Source organism: Agelaius phoeniceus, chromosome 6 (genome assembly GCF_051311805.1).
Source record: "Agelaius phoeniceus isolate bAgePho1 chromosome 6, bAgePho1.hap1, whole genome shotgun sequence".
NCBI lineage: Eukaryota > Metazoa > Chordata > Aves > Passeriformes > Icteridae > Agelaius > Agelaius phoeniceus.
In genome coordinates, this window is record NC_135270.1 from 1,477,384 (window position 1) to 1,488,494 (window position 11,111).

Here is an 11,111-nt window from a genome sequence, read left to right on the forward strand (position 1 = left end):
CAGGTTTAGGATTAGGTTCCCCATGTCAAGGGGAGGCCTTCAAGGAAAGCCTGGGCGTTCTGCCAGGTGGGCAAGGACAAGGGAGAGTAGAGGCAAAGGAAAGGGGTTTGAAGGTGTGTCAGGGGATGGTTTAGTTGGACATGAGGAAGACGTTCTTCCTCATGAGAAGAAATGGTGATCAGGTTTTGAACAGGTTTCCATGTCAAGGGGAGGCGTTCAAGGAAAGCCTGGGCATGGCACTGTGTGCTCTGCTCCAGGCGCCAGGCTGGGCGTGGGCCCCAGGCTGGACTCTGTGACCTCAGCAGGCTCTTGCAAGCCCATGGATGGGGAGCTTTTTTGACATCACAGCCCTTGGGGCCAGCCCGGTGGCTGGCAACTGTGCCCGGGCCCGTGGCCGAGGCCAGAGCGCGGGCTGAACTGGTGTGGCAGCGACGTGCCCAGCGTGTGCAGAGGCGGCAGCTGGTCCCACAGCAGCAGCATGGCCGGCCAAGGCTTCTCCGTGCTCCTGCAGCTCTGCGTGCTCCTGCTCCTGACTGGAAGGCTCGACCCTTCCAGCCGTCTCGAGGGGAAGGCTGTCCTTCCCGAGGAGCTGGAGCAGCAGCTCATGGGCCCAGAGCCCAGCGCCTGGGATGCGCTGCAGCTGCTCCACTGGATCTGCTCAGCCCTGAACGTGCTGCTCAGTGCCGTGTTCCTGGCACGGTGCCTTGGCATGGGGCGCAGGAGAGGCTGGGCACAGGTGAGGGATGGGCTGGGGCAGTTGGGGCCAGGAGCCCTCTGTGCCTCAGGCCAAGGTGGTGTGGGGCCAGGCCTGAGAGCGGGTACGGGGCAGCAAAGCCGGGCAGGCCCTGGGGCTCCGGGGCCTCCTGCCCAGCCCTGTGGCCAAGGCCCCGCAGCACAGGGGCTCGGCCCCTGCGCAGCCACAGGGCCCAGGCCGAGCCCCAGGGAGCCCCGGGCACCCCTCTTGTTCCTGCGGCCTCTGCCTGGCCCGGCCCGGCCCGGCGTGCGTCTCTCCTGCAGAGGCCGCAGCCAAAGCCTCGGGGCTCATCCCCTGCCCTCCTTGTGCTCTGTCTCGCAGGAGAAGCGCCACAGAGCCTCAGCCTCTGCAGGGAGCTGCTGCCGGGGCCGCTGCTGCTGCCAGCCGCTGCTGCGGCTGCTCAGGGCCAACCGTGCCCTGATGGAGCTCTGCCTGCAGCACCGCCCTGCACACAAGGCACCGCCCAGAGAGAGGAGCCAGAGGAGATGGGCCATTTGGAAGAGGAGGAGAGTCCACTTCTGCCCTCGACCTCACCTCTCAGGCTCCAGCCCCGCTCTGGGCTAGCGGCACATGGGAGGGAATGCATCACCAGTGCTCACGCCAGGCACTGGGATGTTCCCGACCATAACTGTGCTAAAGCCCCTCAATTTTAGTTGTAGTTCTTAGGAAAGTTTTTCCTTCAAAGTTATAGGTTGTCTAGTTTAGGATAGTTGATGTTTTTTAGGCAATGTTGCCTAGTAGTTAGGTGTAGTTAGGCTGCAGTAGTTAGACGTTTTAGGTCCTAATAGTTAGGTGTAGTTAGGGTGCTAGTAGTTTTTCCCTCCATTAGTTGTAGCTTTTAAGAGTCCTAAAGTTGAATAAATCTCAGGTTTTCCATAAACTGCTGTGGTTTTTTGGTGTTTCACATCACATGGTATGCAGCGAAAAATGGGTTTGCACGGGAGCTCCACAGCAGCCCTCATGCACCAACATAGTGCTCCTTCCAAAAGAGCTTCCTTTCGTTTACAAATAAGGAGATGTGCTTCTAGAAGTCATTACAGGAATAGAAAAGAAAGGCCTCAGAGGAAGCCTTGAATGAGAGCCAAGCGTTTTTTTGGAAACCAGAATGGTACCAGCAAGTGGATATCACCCCATTCGGAATTTATAATTTTGTAGATATGTCTTAAGTCAGGTAGAACTCCAGGTTTTAGAAGTGCCAAGGAGAATATTTCAAAGCATAAGCTTCAAGCAACTTATTAAATTTATTTCCATATAAATTCTTGTTTGGAAAAGAAAAAAAGTTAAAAACATTTTACTTTCATATCTTCCAAGAAATCCCAACCTGACTCTTTTCCTTACTAAAGAATAACATTCCTTGTGGTGTACATGGTAGTCAAATGCACATACTCTTCTGCTGTGCAACTCCCATTGCCCTTCAATTTTTTTTCTGTGGTTTGCTCTTGCTTTTTGGTATTCAGCAAAACTAATCTAGCACTAAGGATTTAGAAACAAGATGCTGTTACATAATTTGGAATATTTCCAGTCTAGGAACTGGCTTCACACACAGCCAGGTCTAGGCTCCAGCTGCAACATTATTTACAGCTTAATTTACAGCTTGAATTTTTATCATCACAATACACACACACACACAATCCACAGCTTCTTTAGGCCAAAGAAAAGCTACAAAATGCATTTTTAACAGGCACCCAGCAGTTCACTAAGCCACAGCTTTCACTCTAATGATCACACAAGAAGATTATAAAAATGCTAAGGCTTTTTTTGACAGGAGGACTCCAAGTGAGAAATTTTTTTTTAATGTGCTGAACTGATTTTACCCTTCCTTGTATTGTCTTTTCTAGTCAAGAATAAACAGGACTCACATGGTCATTACTGCTATCCGTTTGTTCATTGCCAATTTCAATACCGGATGCCAGAAAAGTATCAAATTGTTTATTCCTTTTTTGGTCTTAAGTAGCACACTAAGAAAAATAACTTTTTAAAAAAATATATATAGAATCACCTATTTTTATACAGTTCAAGACAGGAAAGGGTATGAATTTACATTTGCCTCTCTAAGTTCAGCACACAGCATATTCACTCACAGAATAATAACCACTAGGCAGCAAAACTTCAACAGCATCTAAAAAAAAATCAGCTGAATTGCCTCATGTAGATATTCCAGTTTACCTTCCTGTTCTTCATGCTATTTGCTTTATAATTGCTGGAACAGTCTCTTCTGCCCCACAGAAAACTTCCTTAAAAACATGACTGGGTCTTGGAGTCTAGAACAGAATGTGTGAGCTCAAGAAAACTTTTGGAATCCTTGCTGTTATTGAAATACTAAACACCAAATGTTTAAATGATAAAGTCAACTGCAGGGTGGCTTTACTATGGAAATTTCATGAATAAAAGATATTCAGAAACCCTAGTTTATCCCATTGAAGCTACACAGTTCAGAAAAATTACCAGACCACATGAGCTTAAGAGTAATGTGCAATCTATTTAAATTGTACCATGCCTCTTCCTCAGAACATCTCAGCTGCTCATTGTCACCTACCCAGTTTTATGGCCTTGGTTTTGTTGGGTAATTTCCTCCATTGGATTACATTCCACTGGCCTCTTGCCAAAAGGGACTAGAAGAGATGAAATCTTCAGCCATCCACAGAACAGTGTAGCTGACATACATCTTCAGGCAACTGCAGTCTGACATCTATGAACAGCACTGTGCTAAACACAAATTTCACTAAACATTGCTTGGATGGTGTTTCTACCTAGCTGTTGATAAAAATGTGCAATATAGACTGTAAAGTGTGGAAATCACAGCAGACACTGTTTCTCTGTAGATTGTAAATAATACAGTTATTTTAGCATCAGAAATTCTGCCCAAGGCTCATGTTATTTACAGCAACTTCACGCTTTCCCCTGCAGGGCCTGCCTCAACAAGCTTCTGTGTCTTTCGCCAGGGCGTTAGAAGGTTCTGCTGCAAATGGTTCAGAAACAAAGTTTTTAACTCAGAATTGATGTCAGTTTTTGGCAGGTCCTCCTCCTGCATTTGGACTTCTCAGCTCAAGTCTCTCAGGAAAAAATGCTGCAGAACCAGGATTCACATAGTGATTTGTATGGTAAGCAACCCATAAAAACAGCATTGTAACCTTTTGCAGTGAAATTGAAAGAGGAAAGGGTAGACTGAAGGTGGAGGTTTTTGGGAAAAGATAGGAAAAACAACCTGTAAGCAAAGGGGAAAAACAAGGTACAATAAAAATGATACATTTAGTACAAAGTGTTCACCTGTGGCACAAGATACAACGCTATGCTTTGGTTTTTGCTCTAAAGGGAGGGAAGGACCACAGGTGGACTAAAGAGAAGCATCTAATCTAATGTTTATTTCCTGGTGATATTAATTTATTTTGCTTCTTGCTGTAAAAGACTTGGGGGAAAAAAACCCCAAACATGTTTCAATGTAATTCTTCCTGCAGCTCAAGCAATTTCCACCGGTTTTAACTTAGATTTATCTATCATATGCCAAGCATCATTTCATTACAATGCTGTGTTCTGAGGATGACTCATCAGTCAAATGATATTTCTGTGAAATATCTGCAGAACTCAGTGATGCCAGGCTGCAGAACACACTGCTAGCTGTTAAGAGCAGTACTAATTCCAGTTGCAATTTTTGATTGTAGGAAAAATGGGTAGGCATAATTTGGGAGTTATTTCCATTGGGATTTTCATTAAACAGGACCTTCTGTTTGCTGTGCAAACTCAGAACAAGCTCATCATTTACCATTTCTATCAGTAGAAGTTTTCATGCTTGTAAGTGCACTTTGACACATTCTGATAATCAAATGGCATTGGAAACACTCTGCATACAGCAATAAGGTGATCTTGGTGTTTTGAAGTAGGACATCTGTTTAGGAACACATTTTATGGCCAGTTTGTGGCAAAGAGAAGAAGTCGTGAAATAGGCAATGATTCTCTTAACTGTCCTAGCAACTTAGATTTCTTCTATTTTTCAGAAAAGTCAAACTGATATCATGTACCATCATGAAAGTTCCATTTCAAGGTCCTTTTTACAAGGCCTGAACAGAAAAGTTCAATGTCCCTAACCTTCAAGGCCAAAATAAATGCCAAGCCCCTAAGAAAATTGTTTTAAAAAGTGAGCCAGTCCTCCTGGACTTATTTTTTTCTTTCTTTGTTATTAAGAGTTGTAGAAAATAACTTCCCTTGATTTGAGAGGGGAGGTGTTTGTTGTTTTTGTTATTTTCTTAAAGCAAACTCACTTAATGGCTGTGACAAACACAAAAGGAGGACTAAAAGTAAAGCACCACCAGCTTCCTTCATTAAAGTGTGTTTTCCACTTCACCGTGTCTGGTAAAAGAGCCCAGAAATATCTGTACAATCCAGCAATGCTGCATTATTTTGTGTTGTTCAAATGAGGCAACACACTCCATTTCAGCAGCAAGAAAAGGTTCTTTCTTTGCTGCAGTGAGGGTAGGTGCAGCAAATAGCTTCCATTAGTTCACAGATTCAAATTTTATCTCCATCACTGTCACAGAGAGACGAAACACCAATTGTTGGTCAAAGGGTAGAGAATATTTGTACAATAGGGAGCAGAAAATATTTCAAACTAATTCATGTCTACCATAAAGAAGATACCAATTTATACAAATCATGTTTTTTAGAAAAATGTAGAGATACAAATATGACTAAAATAATCACATTATTTCCTTAAAAAATATTACCTTTGGGCAACATCAGGACAAATAGAATTAATAACTTATTGAGAAATATTAGTTTCCTTTCAACATAGATGAAAAGCATTAGTCTCTAATCTGACTTTAAAGCCTTTGCCTAAAAACTAAATATGTTTCCCCTTCCCTCCAAGCTGCTGCACAGACAGCTTTTATTTAAAGAAAAAAAAAATCACTATATTATTTGATTACAGTTGCAACTCAGAGTTCATTCTAATTATGTGGTACTTCTAATGCTGTGTTACTTCTAAATTCTTGACATTCTTAGAGTGAAATACAAAGAAATCAGTCAAAAAACATACACACTTCCAGTAAAAAGAATCTGTGGACTAATTTAGAAAAAATAATCCAAGAGTCTGTTCACAACCCTGTAGGATATTAACAAGGCTTTTTGAAACTGCAGTAAATCTGTCATGGTTTTAAAACCAAAACTAAGCAACACGGTCAGAAAGGGGAAAAACTCCCACACTTTCCTGTAGCTCAAAGCCGAAGCTTTTAGAAAAGAACTGAAACATTTACTTTCAACCTTTAAGCCAGATTTAATAAATACCATAAGTCAAGACGTAAGACATCACATAATTCAAATCCATCTTCATGAACTAAAGTGAGAGAGTCTTTCATATAGATCAGATAAAGAGTTCTTGCCCTATTAGAGAACGTTACCAAATTGAACACATCTTGTATTTCCTTGCTTTGTTTCTTGGATAAGAAGCTGAATTATGGATTCCTTTATAGCAATACAACTACTCCAATCCACACATGGGGTCACCTAAGAGAGCAGGTGTTCCTCCATAAGGTAAGAAGAAATTGAAAAAAACAAAAGGGCAAAGCTTCCCCAGGTTTTAGACCAGAATTTAGGAAACACTGAAGCTTGATAGTGCAGTGGGAAAATACACAAAATCCATCACTGCCACTTTGGCACATAGTTTTCAAAAAAATGTGGAAGCCCAGGCAGAGAGGGTAAGACTGAACAGTTTGTGAGGCTGACACAGCTGTTAACCTGCATGGACTTCAGGATTCCTTCCCGTCTGCTCTCAGGGTCTCTGTGGTCGAGATGACCCTGAGGTGTTAGGAAGTCTCTTTTTCCCAGCTCCACAATCAAAGAAGAAGTCAGGATTCTTTGGCTGTGGTTCTCAAGGTTGTTTATTTTCTGTTATCTATAACATTCTTTCTCTGACCTGCTGAGGTCTGTCTGGCAGGTTGGGCTGTGGCACACTGCACGCCCCTGAGGCGGTGTTAGTTTTTTATACTTCAAACTACGTGTACTTTATTTACAATAATTTTCCAATACCCATCACCTATGTTAGACAGTCTGTCTCTACCCTAAACCAATCCAAAATCCCACCATCACAGCAGAAGATGGAGGACAAGAAGAAGGAGAAGAAAGACAGGACATGCCCAGATTCCTCCATCTTGCCTCTTGAACCCCTGTTCTAAAAACCCCAAAATTCTACTTTTCCACCCTGTGGTAAATTCACTATCATTCTATTCAAACCCCTGTGGCTTGTAACTCCTCACACAAAGTTGGTAATTGTTTCCATGGGCTAAAATCAAAGGCACTGGTGTCTGTGACTCCATGCCAAGGTCTCTAAGCCCCCTGCCAGGGTCTCCAGTCCTCCAGGGCAGCCAGAGCAATGTCCTGGGCTCTGACACTCTGTAAGCTTTCATGGAGGGCTGGCTACAGCAGCAGCTGAAGCATCTCAGATTGCCGAGATCACAAGGAGCAACTGCACCACCAAGCATTCTGACACAGTCTGAGAGCACTCCCAAAGAACAGGGCTGAGTGCCCTGCCCATGGGCCAGCCTCAGCCACCACCTGCACAGAGAGAGACCCTGGCTTACCAAAAGGGGCTCATCTTTGGGGAGGGGAGGGGGAGCTGGTGCCACAATTTATTTTATACTTTCTTTACTTCTAATGTTAACAGTGAAGGTTTCTATCACCTGCCATAGAAGGCTTTATAGCATCATGCACATAAGAGAGCATGAATTTGACTATTTCCTATATAAATAAATCTTTGGCTGTATTCCACTTACTATGGGAAAGATACCCCAGATTAATATATGCTACAGTAGTATTATTAAATGTTAGGAAATTTTTTATAGAAAAGAGTTCTGACACCAAAAATCCAAAGATTTAGAGTTGGCAAAAGAAAAGAAAAATTGTGCTTAGCGATTGTGTTTTTAGTTGTCCTTCAAGAAGAGGAGGATTTCCCCTCAAAGTCCTCCTCTCTCTCATTTCCATTGTCCATTTTCCCCACCATCACCATTAAGAATTCCTGCAATGTTTTACAACTTTTAACGAGTCCATTAGGCATCTAAATCAGATTGAACCTAACTGTAATAAAATACTACACCAAGTGAAGACAAATAATAAAGCCAAGGAAAACCTCTCAAACTCTGCAACTACAATTACCTCTCTATTTTAATTCATAGGGTGGGAGAACCACTGAGTTTACCACAAATGTCACATCCTAACCTCTATCACTGGCAGGAGAAATCTAGAACCCTGACTGAAGTCTTGCTAGATGCCATCACCAAAAGCTGATTTTTCTTCCTTCTTACTAAATAAATATCTGGCAGAGTTGAAAGAGAACACAGATGGAGGGTAAAGGAGGCTTAACACTACTAATTCATGCATCATGCTGCTGGGCTTTGCATCTCACTAGCCTGCTTTCTTTGAATGAATCTGCATCAGAGACCAACAGTTTCATTAACTGGTCAAAGCTGGCTGGTTTGGTGTGGGATCTCAGCACATCGTTCCCGATGTCCAGAGATGCCAGGAGAACCCTTGGGGGTCTTGAAAATCCTGGAATGTTGCCAAGAGTGTTTGGTGGCTTGATTTTGATCCATCCACAGAAGTAACAAGAGTCTGAGGACAAGAGAATCACTTTAGAGTACAAGGTGTAAAAGAGACACATTTAGAGGGTGAGATATAGACTTTAAGGTTTTTGGTACAGGGGGGTTATGGAGACAAGATGGAGGGATCGGGGCGTGTCTTGTCCTTCTTCTTTCTTCTTCTTGTCCTCCATCTCCTGTGATGATGTTGGCACTTAGAGATTGGTTTATGGTGAAGGTGCACTTGCTAACATGGGCGAAAAGCATTGGGAAATAAAGGTAAATATTGTATACGTAGGTTTTAGTATAAAAAGACATGACCGCCCCGTGGGTGGTCAGAGAGTGCCTGTGACTGCTTGCAGATCAGACCTCTGTTGGGCAGACAGAAAAATTTTGTAGATAAGAAATAATAAACAACCTGAAGACCGAAAGCTGAAGAGTCCAGACTCGTCCTTTGCATCGCGCCCACCAAAGAACCACTCTACCCCTGTCGGGGCAGAGACAGACAGCCGGACCCGACAGTTTGGAACATGAAATATTTGGCAAAACTGTAAATTAGGGGGTGCACATTTACACATTTTTCTTTGAGGGAAGCAGAGCTCATTCATAAAGAAACTTAATGGACAGTAAATTTTATTATATCAGTTAAAGAAAAAGAAAATTCAGACATAGTTAGCTGACAGATCAAGTATGAAGAAGTGAGTTCTGCAATCACTTAGCTGGAAAATTTCTATTCAGGACATGTTTGTCCTCCAGTGGTTATGAGATAGTGCAAAAAGGTGAAGACTTATCCTTCCCAAAGGGCAGTTTCCACTAACCCTGTGTAAACAGGAAATCCATGAGCACTGGCTGGAAACACTGCTACTTCTCTCTCCTAGTTACAGCTGGAACTGGAAAGTTTTCTTATTGCAGACTAACACGATTGTCAGATAGTTAGAGAACTGCAATATTGTTAAACCTGAGGTTGCTCAGAAACACCAGGAACCTATTTCAGTGAAATGCCCTCTCATAGCAAGCCTTTCACGTCATAGATAGTACATAAAAAGGTAAGAGTCACAATTTCCATCTTTCTTTTGTGACATGAATGTACACCTTCCACAGCTATTACTCCCCCTCAAGTACAAAAATAAGAACTTACAGAACTTTAGAAGTTTAACATTTAAGTCACAAAATGAAAAGCAGCTTCTCCTATCTTTTATTGCATTTAGTATTCTACGCATTCAGGCCACAATGCAGTAATTTTTACTTTTGTCTGCCCCAGAGAAGACTTGTGCTTTGAGCACCCACGCTGCAGAACAGGGCCAAAGGATCCAGAATATCCAGCTTTACATTCCTTGAACCAGTTTCAGATACACAGTAAGGACTGAAGGACTGACCCTGGCTGATAAACCAGTATAGCTTAACTCAGTTTTCTTCACTTGCAAGAGAACTTGCAAAAGAACAACTTTTCCCTCCTTATGTAAAAGAAATAGAAAGATGAACATATGTTGGGGGTTGGAGTTTTTTCTGTTCTTCCCTTATTACCTGTGGAATTTCTTCCCACTGAGTTCCTAAGAAGGACTGCTGCCTGGGTGCTTGAGACAGGCTGGGAGGGGGAACTCTGTTTTTTTGGGAGTTTCTCTGGGTGGGGCAGAGATACCATGAGAGTGAGGGAAGGTAAAAAGAGACAGGGTTGGGGGCAGCCCTCTCGTGCTGCTGGGCTTTGCAGGAGGCTGGTCAGACCTGTGGCTTGGGGAAGGGAGCTCGCTGCCACCACTGTCGCTGCCTGGGGCTGTGTACAAATCACCAACAGGACAGGACTGCTGGGAACATGCCTGGAGCTGCTTTATTTTCCAGCATCACTCTCATTCCATGGTTATGACAATGTGAAGATGCCCTCAGCTCACATCCCAGGCAGCAGACCAAGAACTCAATGTTACAACTCACTTTATAAGCTTTTTGACCAATCACACACAGCAAAAGCACATTGACAGTAGTTCCATCCAACCACTATAAGCACAGGTACCTTTGGTTAAAACAATGCTTGCTGATTTCAAATACAATACCTGCTTGTGAGCCTTAAGGTACAATGCACAGAGCTCCATTATTAAGCTTAGAACTTCCTAACATCTGGCTAGATATACTTTGCTGTAGCTTAGGGAGTTATTCTAGACAAGCGTTAATACACAGAACATTGTTCTATTTGTTCTTACTTTTCTACTTCTTACATAATTTTTCTGCTGACCAATCTCATGGCTACTGCTTAGCTCCAATCCCAGTTCTGCTTTCTCTGAGGCCTGCCTTTTGCAGCTTTCCCAAAACCCTCTGGTTTTATGGATTTCCACAACCACCATAACCCAGTGGGGACCCTTTCTTCTGCTGCTGAGCTCCGCACGCCCCTGCCAGGACAACCTGCATGCTCCACTATTGCCGTGGAGTTTTGATACATCTCATGCACCACCTCAGGATTTCTGCTCATCCCTGCCGTTCCAGCCTGCTGCTCCTCAGAGTCCTGTTGGGGCAGGGGATCGGCTGCCACGGGGTTTGTGGAACGAAGCCTCTCCTCCATCCCTCCATCAATCCCACAGGGCCCAGCCGCCATGGCCATGTGCTCCCCCAGCCCGCCCCACAGCGCCCCCTGCAGCCCCGGGGAATCACTGCACCTGCCCTGCCCGCCGGGAGCCACCAGCGCCCCTGCTGGCCGTGCCCGGAACTGCACCCGGGGAAAGTGCCGCAGCACAAAGGCTGGGACCGGGCTCGGGTCCTGGGACTGGGCTCGGGTCCTGGGCTCCGGTTCTGGGACTGGGCTCCGGTTC